Source organism: Lissotriton vulgaris, chromosome 7 (genome assembly GCF_964263255.1).
Source record: "Lissotriton vulgaris chromosome 7, aLisVul1.2, whole genome shotgun sequence".
NCBI classification, from domain to species: domain Eukaryota; kingdom Metazoa; phylum Chordata; class Amphibia; order Caudata; family Salamandridae; genus Lissotriton; species Lissotriton vulgaris.
The window spans coordinates 1,182,085,809-1,182,098,706 of record NC_141695.1 but is presented as its reverse complement, the minus strand read 5'-3'; positions in this window follow the sequence as shown (position 1 = coordinate 1,182,098,706).

Below are 12,898 nucleotides of genomic sequence, written 5' to 3'. Positions count from 1 at the left end.
CTGAACTCTCTTCACCTAAAAGTATAATTAATAAAGACAGCTATCCTTACGTGCGCCAAAAGTCCAACAGCACGTCATTCAGGAATCGGGAAGCAAGAGCCCCCTCCTGCCTGTAGGGCCAGATTTTATACTTTTCTGTCTAACTATGTAACTATTGTCACATTCTCTTCGAAGAATAAAAACTTGTCATTGGCTGAGCCGTGTCAGTCCACCATCATGTCATTCATCCCTGACCAAGTTCGGGGCACATCATAAGCCCTTATTGTTCTTAGATTCCATCCTTCTAGCTTCCTCGAAAAAGAAACATTCACCCGAGCACAAAAGTTCACTTCCTAATCTTGGCAGGCAATTCAGGCTTCCTGTCCTTGGTGTTTTCTCCAAGAACACGTTCAACTCGACCAAAAACCACTTCTGCATCATTATTTAATTGTTCAGCAAAAAGCTCTCTCTTTTTTTTTATTCTGGACATGAGTGAAGGCTTCACTCTGGTCAAGTTTCACGTCTTCCAGCACTGCCAGCCAGCCATTACTTAGGCCCACTCGAAAACTAGTATTTAAAGAAACACAAGACAGTAATTAATTAAAGAATTGAGACCCAATCTGTTACCCACCCCTTTGCTAAATACTAACCCATTAATTATGTTACCTAGCAAAGCACATAAAAGCAGCGTGAATAATAACCTTCTTCTTTCAAGCCACCAGGATTCTCCCCGAGCTTTTGCCACAGAAAAGACACGACAAAACATTAAGCATACACAAATATAGCACATGCCATTAATAAAACAGCCAAATTTAATACTGACAATAACAATAGACAAGGTTAGTTTATTATTTCCACGCACTTGCAAAAGCAACATAAAAGCACATTAGTCCCACGTGTAATGTATGCAATTTTAATCTAGGTTGGTTAATTATTTCAACACAAGCTATTAGTTCTGTTACATTTATTATGGAAGTTTAACTTTGCGAGTTTGAATGAAAATTCATTCAACATCTCGCTCCATCAATCTCATCACCAGTGATTTTTTTTTAGATATTCTCATTAAAAAGAAATACAACAAGGCCTGCCCAGCAGTTTCATTAGAATCCTTACCTCACACAGGCATTGAGCAGTGTTCGCTTGAGCCACAGCCCATGGAGGGAGTTCCAGTGGGGCAGAAAGGCGGGGCAAGGGAGAGCCAGGGTGGGGGGTGCTAAAAACCGGAATATGGATAATTGGAGATAAGCAAACAATTTAATTAATAAAACGAATTTCGCAGCGCGCACTGCATCGCATTTTGCGATGCAGGGATCGCTATGAAATTAGTTTTATTAATTAAATTGTTTACTTACCTCCAATTATCCATATTCCGGTTTTTAGCACCCCCCACCCCGCTTTTCTGCCCCACCGGAACTTCCTCCACGGACCGCAACTGGTTCGCGTTCATTGCATTATGGATCCTAGAGCAGAGTGGTTCTGTGCACGGCTGCACAGAGGGCATTGTGACGTCTGTGCGCAGCCTCCAAGTTATACGTGTGAAGACAACCTGTGCAGAGGGCACTGTGACATCAGCTCACAGCACTTGGATGCTACATGCAAAGCTGACTGAAGTTTCCTGCAAAGGGGCATTTCCTGCAGTTATTGGAGATTACTTGTGGAGGTGCATATATTTGATTTCCACTTGGAATTGGAGTTACAATAAATACAATGTATTCACGTATATTTTGGACTTATTTTTGTTGTTGTTGAAAACTCATTTTATTACCACATTATATCGCGCGCACATGTTTTTTTCGCCCTGGTGCTCATAGGTTGAAATTTTGAGAACTCACATTCGTGTTCACAGTAGCAGTGGAAGTTATCTTGTGGATTTTATTTATTAATCTGTTCAGCAAGGAAAACAAAAAAAAGAGATATGGACGATTTTCGGATCATTTTTATGGCGCAATTGCATAGGGTGAAAAACGGACATTGATTTAACCTTTCTGAGTGAAATATTTCCTTTTGCACATAAAAATGAAAGAAAAAAGAAAGGAAAAGGAGAAATTGAAGAGGATAAACTTTAGTTTTTGTCAGCTTTTAGAATTATTACGAATTGTTTTGCATTTACTACTATTTGTTTCTGTTTTTTTCTTTATTATTAATTTTTTGCTCTCTGGCTCTCTATCTCAATCAATCAATCAATCAGGAGTTTGTTAAAGCGCGACTACTCACCCGTAAGGGTCTCAAGGCGTTAGGGGTGGGGGGGTGGGGGGGGTGCAGGTTACATTCCATCAAGGAGGGGGTCTGTCGAAGAGCCAGGTTTTGAGGTTTCTTGCGAAGATGGGGAGCGATGTTGTCTGTCTGAGGTGGAGCGGAAGGGCGTTCCATGCTTTGGCCGCGAGGAAGGAGAAGGAGCGGCCTCCCGATCTGGTATTTCTGGTGCGGGGGACCACGGCGTAAGAAAGCTGGGCTGATCATAGGGTCCTTTGGGGTGCGTGGAATTTGAGTCAGCTGTTCAGGTATGCTGGTCCGGTGCCGTGGAAGGCCTTGTGTGCGTGGGTGAGCATCTTAAAGGTGATTCTCGCCTCGACGGGGAGCCAGTGGAGTGTGCGCAGGTGCTGGGAGATGTGGGAGTGTTTTGGCAGGTTGAGGACCAGTCTTGCGGCGGCGTTCTGGATGTTCTGTAGCTTGCGGATGAGGTTTTTGTTTATTCCGGCGTAGAGTGCGTTGCCGTAGTCGAGTCTGCTGGTGACCAGGGCATGAGTGACTGTCTTTCGGTGTTCGAGGGGGATCCATTTGAAGGTCTTACGAAGGAGGCGGAGGGTGTGGAAGCAGGAAGATGAGACAGAGTTGATCTGGTGGTCCATTTTGAGCTCGGAGTCCAGGATGATTCTCAGGTTGCGTGCGTGGTCTGTGGGGGTTGGCGGGTTTCCGAGGGCGGTGGGCTACCAGGTGTCGCTCCAGGCGTCGGAGTTTGTGCCCATGATGAGTACTTCTGTTTTGTTGGTGTTTAGTTGAAGGCAGCTGTTTTTCATCCATTTGGCGACGGCTTCCATGCCTTCTCGAAAGTTGTGTCTGGCAGTGTTGGGCTCGTTGGATAGGGAGAGGATGAGCTGGGTGTCGTCTGCAAATGACACAATGTTGAGTCCATAGGTTCTGACGATGGGGGCAAGTGGAGCCATGTAGACGTTGAAGAGCGTCGGGCTGAGGGAGGAGCCCTGGGGGACTCCGCAGGTGATCGGTGTGGGGTCCGAGAGGAAAGGGGGGAGTCTGACCCGCTGCGTCCTGCCGGAGAGGAAGGAGCAGATCCAGTCGAGGGCCTTGTCCTGGATTCCTGCATCGTAGAGTCTGCGTATTAGGGTGCGGTGGGAGACTGTGTCGAACGCCGCTGATAGGTCGAGGAGGATGAGGGCTACTGTTTCTCCTTTGTCCAGTAAGGTGCGGATGTCGTCTGTTGCGGCGTACAGTGTTTTTTTTCTGAAGCCGGATTGGGAGGAGTCGAGGATGTTGTGTTCTTCAATGAATGTGGCGAGTTGGCTGTTGATGGCTTTCTCGATGTCTTTCGCTGGGAACGGGAGCAGGGAGATGGGTCTGTTGTTTTTGAGGTTGGTGAGGTCCGCTGAGGGTTTCTTTAGGAGGGGGTTGACCTCGGCGTGTTTCCAGTCGTCGGGGAACGAGGCGGTCACCAGGGAGCGGTTGATGGTTTGGCGGAGCATGGGTGCGATGGTGTTGGTGGCTCTGTTGAAGATGTGGTGGGGGCAGGGGTCCGTGGGGGCCCCTGAGTGGATTGACTTCATTGTCTTCAGTGTGTCTTCGGTGGTGAGGGCTGTCCAGTCATCAATCGCTGGTTTCCGGGTGTCGGGGGTGGTTGGTGAGGGTTCAGTGTGTTGGTTGTCTTCGTCGAAGTTGTCGTAGATGCTCTTGATTTTGTGGTGGAAAAAGATGCTGAGTTTGTCGCAGAGGTCTTCTGAGGGAGGGATGTCGGTAGACTCGCTGGTGGGTTGGCCGAACTCCTTGATGATACTGAAGAGTTCCTTGCTGTTGTGTGCGTGGGTGGAGATTCTGTCTTCAATCGCTTTTTTCCTCGTTTCTCTGATGAGTTGATGGTGGGCGTTGGTGGCGGCTCTGAAGTTGTTGTGGGCTCCATTACTATGTGTGCCCAAAACTATTTGTTTGCTCCACTGCAGTGTTTTTGGGCAGCAGGTAGATCACCTTGCATGCGTTGGGCAGAATGGAAGGCATATTTTCTCAATTACATCGAGACCTTAGATGTTGAAGGTAAAATGTCTGCATGTCACTAGAAAGGCATTTTGTTTTACACTCTTTTGGTCCGGAACGCTCTATTTTCACCAAAAGTCTCCCAGGTATATTTTTTTTTTAAAGGAAACAGCAAATGAAAGAGTCTGTGGATAGTTATGTTTCTGCCCTGAAGTCACTTTCTCTTGATTGCAAATTTGGAGACTTTACAAGAGGATTTTGTTGTGTTTACTTATTCACTGTACAGGCAATGTACCAGCACGCGTCTCGTGCTGGATGGGTTGTGACGTCAGTGTGTTCTGATCTGGAACGCTGGCAAGGGGAATGACAGTTGGGTGGAACAGTTGCTGGCGAGAGGCTCATGAGAGAAGGCGTACCTTTGGTGTCAGTGTACTTATGAATAAAAGCTTATTTCATCTTACCTGGCGGTGTTGTCATCTTTACAATTTGGCGACGATACGGGATTACTGACACCACAACTGACCAACCTTATCAGCTGTTCTTTGATTTATATGAGGTCGTTTCAAGGAGCCTGGTTCTCGTTTCCATTCTGCAGGTCACCGGTAGCGGTTTTCACCATATCGCTTGCGGGTGTCCTTGTGGAATCTTCAGGGAGTGACAAGCTGATTGACCCTTCCCGAACCTGTGGGCTGCCTGGTTGTCACCAGAGGCAAGGTCTACATTGTGGCAGTTTCGGCTGCTCTTGACTTAAAGGTTGGCTATTCCTGGAGGCGGTGATCGGCGCAGCAGTGAGGATCCCTGGGAAACTGTTCCATTCACCTGGTCTAGTCGGTGAGTGTTGTGTCAGCTTGAGGACTTTGCGTGCTGTCGAAGTCCGAGTGGCGTGATGTCTTCGCTTTGTGGGCAGTTGATTATGCCTGTCATTAGACTGCTTAGAGGCTCAATTGTAACTCCGCTCTGCAAGGTGATTTTTTTTCCTCACGGGACCTGATGCGCACTTCGAGCGAGCTGCGCATTCCTGTCAGAAGTATCAGTTCCGCTTGTGAGCGTCACTGGATCGCATACGCCGTTTGACGTCTGGCGGCCATTTTAAGAGCGAAATTGAAAGTTAGGAGCGTGTCTCCTGCTACGGTGACACGCACACCTATTTCTTCAATTACATCGTCTGGGGCAATTATTCACACAGTTAGATTGTGTCTCCGACGGTGACACACACACCTCCTTTGGCAAATAAAGAGCGTAATTGGCAGTGTAAGAGCATGTCTCCTACTACGGTGACACGCACACCTATTCCTCTCATAACATCGGCTGGAGCAATTATTCACATAGTGAGAGTGTGTCTCTGACAGTGACATGCACACCTCCTTTGGCAAATATAAAGCGTGTCTACAACAACGGTGACACGAACACCAATTTATTTATTACATTTTGAGTGGTCAGTGTCTGTGTGTCTTCTGCAGGTGAACAGACAAAATATCGACTCCAAAATATCGACTGGACATAATATCGAGTTTTAAATATAGACTGGACAAAATATCGACTGGACATAATATCGACTACAAAAATATCGTTTTTCAGGTAAGTGAAGTAATATCGACTGTTTAAAATATAGATAGCAAAAATATCGAATTTTTAATAATATATAATATTTTATAGTGTATTTTTATGTAATAATATGTGTGAAAAGTGTGTATTAATGTTATAAAATATTTTATTAAATGGAATTAGTTTTTTTAATAATTGCGTTATGTAATTCTGTAGCGGGTTGTGGGTTTATAGGGGAATAGGGTGGGAAGTAATTTAATAATAATTAATTAATTAATATATATTTGTAAATATTTATAATTAATAATTAATTGATAATTAATAATAATTAGTTAATTAATTAATATAATTTTGTACATATTTTGAATTAGTAATTAATTGGTAATTGATTAATTGTAATTAGTTAATTACATTAATTAGAGTACATTTTAATATATATAATTTTGTGTTATTCTTAAGTAATTAATTGGGAAAAAATAATATTAATTATTAAAATAATTACAGCTAATGTGCTAATATATTTACTTTATTGTTATTGTTAATTAATAATTAATTGGTAATTAAATAATATTGATAAATTTTGGGTAAAGGAGTATTTTTAGGGTTCAGGGTCAGTTTTTAGTTTTTGGGTAAAGGGGCATTTTTAGGGTTCAGGGTCAGTTTTCAGTTTTTGGGTAAAGGGGCATTTTTAGGGTTCAGGGTCAGTTTTCAGTTTTTGGGTAAAGGGGCATTTTTAGGGTTCAGGGTCAGTTTTCAGTTTTTGGGTAAAGGGGCATTTTTAGGGTTCAGGGTCAGTTTTCAGTTTTTGGGTAAAGGGGCATTTTTAGGGTTCAGGGTCAGTTTTCAGTTTTTGGGTAAAGGGGCATTTTTAGGGTTCAGGGTCAGTTTTTAGTTTTTGGGTAAAGGGGTATTTTTAGGGTTCAGGGTCAGTTTTGGGTTTTTGGGTAAAGGGGTATATTTTAGGGTTCAGGGTCAACAAATAAGATTGTAAATTTTTTTTTTATTATTTTCATTTATTATTTAAATATTATAATTTAATTTAAGTATTTTTAAGTATATTTTAGTCATTTAAATTTAATATTAATTTAATTTAACACTGTTTTTAATAAAGTCGATATTTTTTACATCTATATTATTGTTAACGATATTTTGTACTCAATATTTTTGTACTTACCTGTTTGTAGATAGAAAATCGATATTTTGTCTGTCGATATTTTGGCAACGATATTTTTGCAGGTCGATATTTTGGCAGTCTATATTATTTCAGTGATCCCTTCTGCAACGGTGACATGCACATCTGTGCTTTTCAATAACATCTTTGGAGGAAATTGCAAGCTGATTCGGAGTGTGTTTCCACGGAGACACGCAAGCCTATACATTTATTTGAAATTAATAAGGAGCTATAATACGTGTTACTTAGGGGTGACACGCACATTTTGAGCACCATCCCATACGCTATTCACAAGAGCAGGGTGCCTTATCCTGTCTGGATTTTCAGAAGTTCTCTGCCGTTTTGTCCCATTTGTGCTTGCCTGCGGTGACACGCACACCTTTGGATAAGTTGATTCTATACTTTGTTACGGTACCTTTCCTTCTACATATACAACTATGACATCGGGCAATGTGTGGAATCTGTCTCCCCCACTGCCTTTCATTCCTTCAACAGGCGATGATGCACTTAAATGGGAAGAGTGGCGAGAATACTTTGAGAACTTAGGGGCATATTACCAACAACTAGCGATAATTTTTGTCTCTAACTTGTTTAGAGACAAAAATTATCGCCGCACATCGGCGATTTTTATCGCAGATAAACCTTGCTATTAACAAGGTTTATCGCAAATGCGATAAAAAACGGCCGAAATGCATGAATATCGCTGAAAAGTCAGCGATATTCATGCATTATCGAGCAAATGCTCTTAGCCATGTTATCCACCTCCCATTGGATAACATGGCTAAGAACTGCTCAGGGCAGGTTCTAGCTTTTGGAGATATTCCCGCTTAGCGCGAATATCTCCAAAAGTTGGTAATAGGAGATAGCGATGTTAGCGACTGTTTTCAGTCTCTAACATCTTGGCACGCCCACTTTGCATCTCATTAGTGATAAATATCACTGACATGCAAAGTGGGGCCCAAGATGGTCGCTATCTCCTACTAGCTGTCGCTAACTGGTGTTAGCGACAGCTTGGTAATAGGGAGATAATTTTATCTCCGCTTTCTTGGCTTTTAAAGCCAAAAAAGCGGAGATAAACCTACTTGTATATGTCTACTTTCGAGGATGAAGAAGAATTGACTCCTGAAAAGAAGAAAACAATTCTCCTTCATTGTTTAGGTGCCAAAGCTATGAAAATTTACAATTGCATTAACAAAAAACCTAGAGTAGGTGATGTATATACAATCGCGTTGGAAGATTTAACTATGTATTTCAAGCCCACTATTTCTATTTCAGTAAACAGGTTTAAGTTTTTTCAACGTAAACAGGGCCCAGAAGAGTCGGTAGAAGATTATGTGGCTGCGTTGAAAAACTTAGCGCTTACTTGCAGGTTTGGGGCATTACATGATGAATTAGTTCGCGACCAAGTTGTCATGAGGTCCTCTAATAAACATGTTCAGGAGAAATTGTGGGCTAAAGGCGAATTGGCTTTAGAGGAAGTAGTGGAAATTGTTAAATGTACTGAGCTCACTGGAAGATGTGCCAAAGCTGTGTTGAAGGAAGAACAATCTTCCACGGAAGACAAATCCACTGTTGCAAAAGTAATAGCTTCTAAAAATACTAACAGCAAACCCCGTGCTAGTTATGTACAAAGAAAAGATTCAAATTATAAGGTTACATTTTCTGATGATAGGAAATGTTTTAGATGTGGTAGCAGATACCATTTGGCAAATGACAAATCTTGTCCAGCTTTGAGGCAAAAGTGTTCTTTAAATTGTGGGTGAGTTGGGCATTTCATTGCAATGTGTCCGAAGAAACAGAAAGGAGGAAGAAATGTAAAAGCAATTGTGCTTCATGAACAAGAGGATAGTATCTCTTCGGATGATATGAATTTATTTGTGTTGAATGTTGATGATGGAGGAAGCAAAAGGAAGAAACCGATTTGTCACATGAATATTGGTGGGGTGGACATTTCAATAGTAGCTGATTCAGGTTCACCTTATACCATCGTTAACTAAATGCACTGACATTTTTCCTAAATCTTTTACATACGAACCTATCAAAATGTTGGGTTTCAGAGAGCTACAATTTCAGTTTAAGTCTCGTCAAATGCTAGGAAAACTGTATATCTCCAAGGTTGGTCCGTCTGTATTAGGATGGATCGATCAAGGAGAATTAGGAATAATTCTGGATCCTAATAGCCCAGATCCTGTCCTGATTTTACAAACTGAGGAAGACTGTAACAATTTCTTTATGAAAAGATATCCCAAGGTGTTTTCAGAGAAAGTTGGAAAACCTAAAGGTTTTGCTCATGAGATCAAACTCAAAGAAAATGCGGTCCCTTGCATACACAAATCAAGGAACATACCGTTTTCCATCATTGGTGAAGTGGAAGATGAATTAAAGAGATTACAAAAATAGGGTATTATTGAGCCGGTAGAATCAGCGGAGTGGGTTTCGCCCTTGGTTATCGCGAAGAAATCCAATGGCAAACTCCGTCTATGTGTTGATCTACGCGATATCAATAAGAACATCTTGGTTGACCAATTTCCCTTGCCGAAGATTAGTGAGTTGCTTTCCCACACTAATAGAGCAAAGTGGTTTTCCACAATTGATCTGAGCTCAGCCTACCACCAAGTGGCTTTGCATCCCAGAAGTAGGAGCCTCACCACGTTTGTAACGCCTTTCGGATGTTTTAGGTTTAAGAGGGTACCTTTCAAACTGGCTTCGGCTGCGACCATGTTCCAAAGGTTAATGAGCACACTCTTTAAGGAAGAGAAGGATCTCTTAATTTTTCAGGATGACATCATGATAACAGGCACCACCAGAAGAGAACATGATGAGAAACTGAACCGAGTCTTGGGGGTACTGGAACACCATGGCCTTACGGCCGAATTGCGTAATTGTAAATTTGCTACAAATAAGGTTACTTACTTGGGACACGAAATTGATGGCAGTGGCATAAAACCAAAGAAATAACTGTTGTCAGCTATTAGGGAAGTTCCCTCACCCAAGAGCAAGGAGGAAGTCAGAGCTTTCCTTGGCCTTTCGGAATTTTATGCCAAATTTGTGCGTATTTTTTCTGCAAAGACCTTTCACTTAAGAGAACTTATCAAACAAAAAAGCAAATTCGAATGGGGTGCCACGTGTGAAGAATCCTTTCAAAGGATTAAAGAAGATATCTGCAATGCCCCATCCCTCCAGGGGTTCAATCCCTTGTTCCACAGTGTGGTCACCACAGATGCGAGTAATAAAGGGCTGGGTTACTGTAGCATTTGCCTCACGATCGATCACACCCACAGAAGAAAGGTATTCTGTGATTGAGAGAGAGGCACTGGCTTGTGCTTGGGGTTTGAATCATTTTAGGCAGTACATTTGGGGTTACAAGTTCACCCTAAGAAGTGATCATAAACCTCTAATAAAGGTACTTTCTACAAAGGGTCTCCAAATTGCATCCCCCCGCTTAGCTCGCATCTCAATGAAGCTGCTAGAGTTTAACTATGAGGTTGAGTACCTTCCTGGAATTAAAAATGAGGTTGCTGACTGTCTAAGTCGTTTACCTTTACCCAACACTGATGGGCAAGTCTCGGACATTGATACTTTTTGCATAGCCAACATCGCAGATGAGATACCTTGTATTTCCTGGGCAGATTGGTCTGCAGCTATGGAGGAAGACGTTGTACTTCTTGAAGTAAAAAAATATATAAGAGCTGGTTGGCCAGTAAAGAAAAGAGTTCCTGGACACTTACATTTATTTTGGGAACTCAAGGATGAACTGTCTGTGGAAGGAGATTTGGTACTGTGTAATGGCAAGGTTGTTCCTCCCAAGTGTTTACGTGCCAAACCAAGAATAGAGTCAGAAACTCGTACTGGTGGCCCGGGTATGACATCGAAATTGAAAGGAGTGTCAGGAATTGTTTGGCATGTGAGAATTCGGACAAATCTAAACACACATTGAGGCCACCCCTTCAACCCCTTTCTTGTCCACCCATGCCCTGGGTTAGACTAGGGATTGACATTTGAGGACCCATTCGAGAACACGATGAACTATTGTACCTTATTGTGTTGGTAGACCATTTTCCGAAGTGGCCAGAAGTAGAAGTGGTCCAGAATGCTGAGGCCAAAAGTGTGGTAGGATTCTTACGCAAGTTATTCCTTAGAGAAGGCCTCCCAAATTGTATAGTATCAGACAATGGTCCACAATTTACGTCTGCAGTATTTAAAGAATTCATTTCTAAACATGGAATCAAACATAAAACCACTTCTGTATACCATTCTGCTGGGAATGGCGCAGTTGAGAGGTTCAATCGGGTGATTAAAGGGATCATTCAAATAGCTAACCAAAATGACCTGTCATGGAGAAAGCAACTCATCAACAATCTTTGGGCTTTCCGAGTAACTCCTTGTGAATCCACGGGAGCCAGTCCTTTTGTGCTCTTGAGAGGGAGGACCCCCATAACTAAGGACAATGTGGGTTGGGCAATCCCCAAAAGAGAGTGTTGGTCCCCCGAAGAAGTTCAAAGAAATTTGCGGGAGTCACAAATTGTGGGGAAAAGATACTATGACTCCAAACAAGTTTGCAAAGAGGTTTCCATTTCGGTGGGAGACAGAGTTAGAGTGAAGAAATCAAAGTGCTCTAGCAAAGGGCAGAATCACTACTCACAACCAATGGAAGTCAAGAAAGTTTTTTGTAATTCGGCGCTACTGAGTGATGGTAAAACATGGCATTTTTCCTCATTGTCAATGTGTAAAGAGGGGGTGGCCACGTCTCATCCTCAGTACGAACCTGTTGACCGAGATGGTTCCTATGCTCAAGACTACGATTGGATTCTGGATCGTGAGGTGTGTGGAGGCTCTCACCCACATGGTACAAATGATGTATCTTCGGGTACAAATGATGTATCTTCTGGGAGCGAGCATACTTCTGACAGTTCACTGATTCGGGAGGACAGTAGTAGTAGGTTGAGCGAGGAGTTATCAGAAGTGTACAAAGGATATCAGACCACTAGTGATACCAATGTTGATTTAGATGATTCTGTTGATGAAGATCTTACGGCTCAAGACATCAGTTTAAATGGCGAGCCTACTGTGAGCAGATTTGGGAGAGTGGTCAAACCACCAGCTAAGTTACACGATTTTGTGCGCGATTAGCGGTTGGTCTCATCTCTGTACCAATATAGCTCATTTGCTGGTTCCAAACCGTCCTGTTTTGTTTTTATTGATAAGGAGATGTGTTGTGTTTACTTATTCATTGTACAGGCAATGTACCAGCACGCGTCTCGTGCTGGATGGGTTGTGACGTCAGTGTGTTCTGATCTGGAACGCTGGCAAGGGGAATGACAGTTGGGGGAACAGTTGCTGGCGAGAGGCTCTTCAGAGAAGGCGTACCTTTGGAGTCAGTGTACTTATGAATAAAAGCTTAATTCATCTTACCTGGCGGGTTTGTCATCTTTACAGATTTCATCAGGGATCAAGTAGTCATGCATGTGAACAATCCCACCATTCAGGAGAGACTTTGGGTGTATAGTGATTCTAATCTTGAGTGTATTTTTGGCATGGTGAGGAAGTCTGAAATGTCATGTAGAAGTGCTAAAGAAGTAAAAAGTGAAATGAGTACAGTATGCAGTGAAATTGTAACTAAAATAAGCGGAAGAACTTCACAAGAGTGACAAATTGTACAAGAAAAACAATATGGTATTGATAAAGGCAGATTTACTGATTACAACAAGGAAAACATGAGAAGTTACAGATGTGATAGCAAAGCACATTTTGCAAACAGCAAGTAGTTTCCAGCTATTAAGCAAAGATGTGCGAATTGTTGTATTTCAGGGTATTTCGCTAAAGTGTGCAAGAAAAGTAAAAACATCAAAATTAAGTGCATAGATGACATTGAAAGTAGTGACAGTGAACAGTTGCATAACGATAGTATAGAAAGTAAATCATTTGTATTGAATATAAAAGAAGCTAGCTCTATTGTCCCTAATATAGATAATACTCTAGTTAGGAAGAAACCTGTTTGCAACA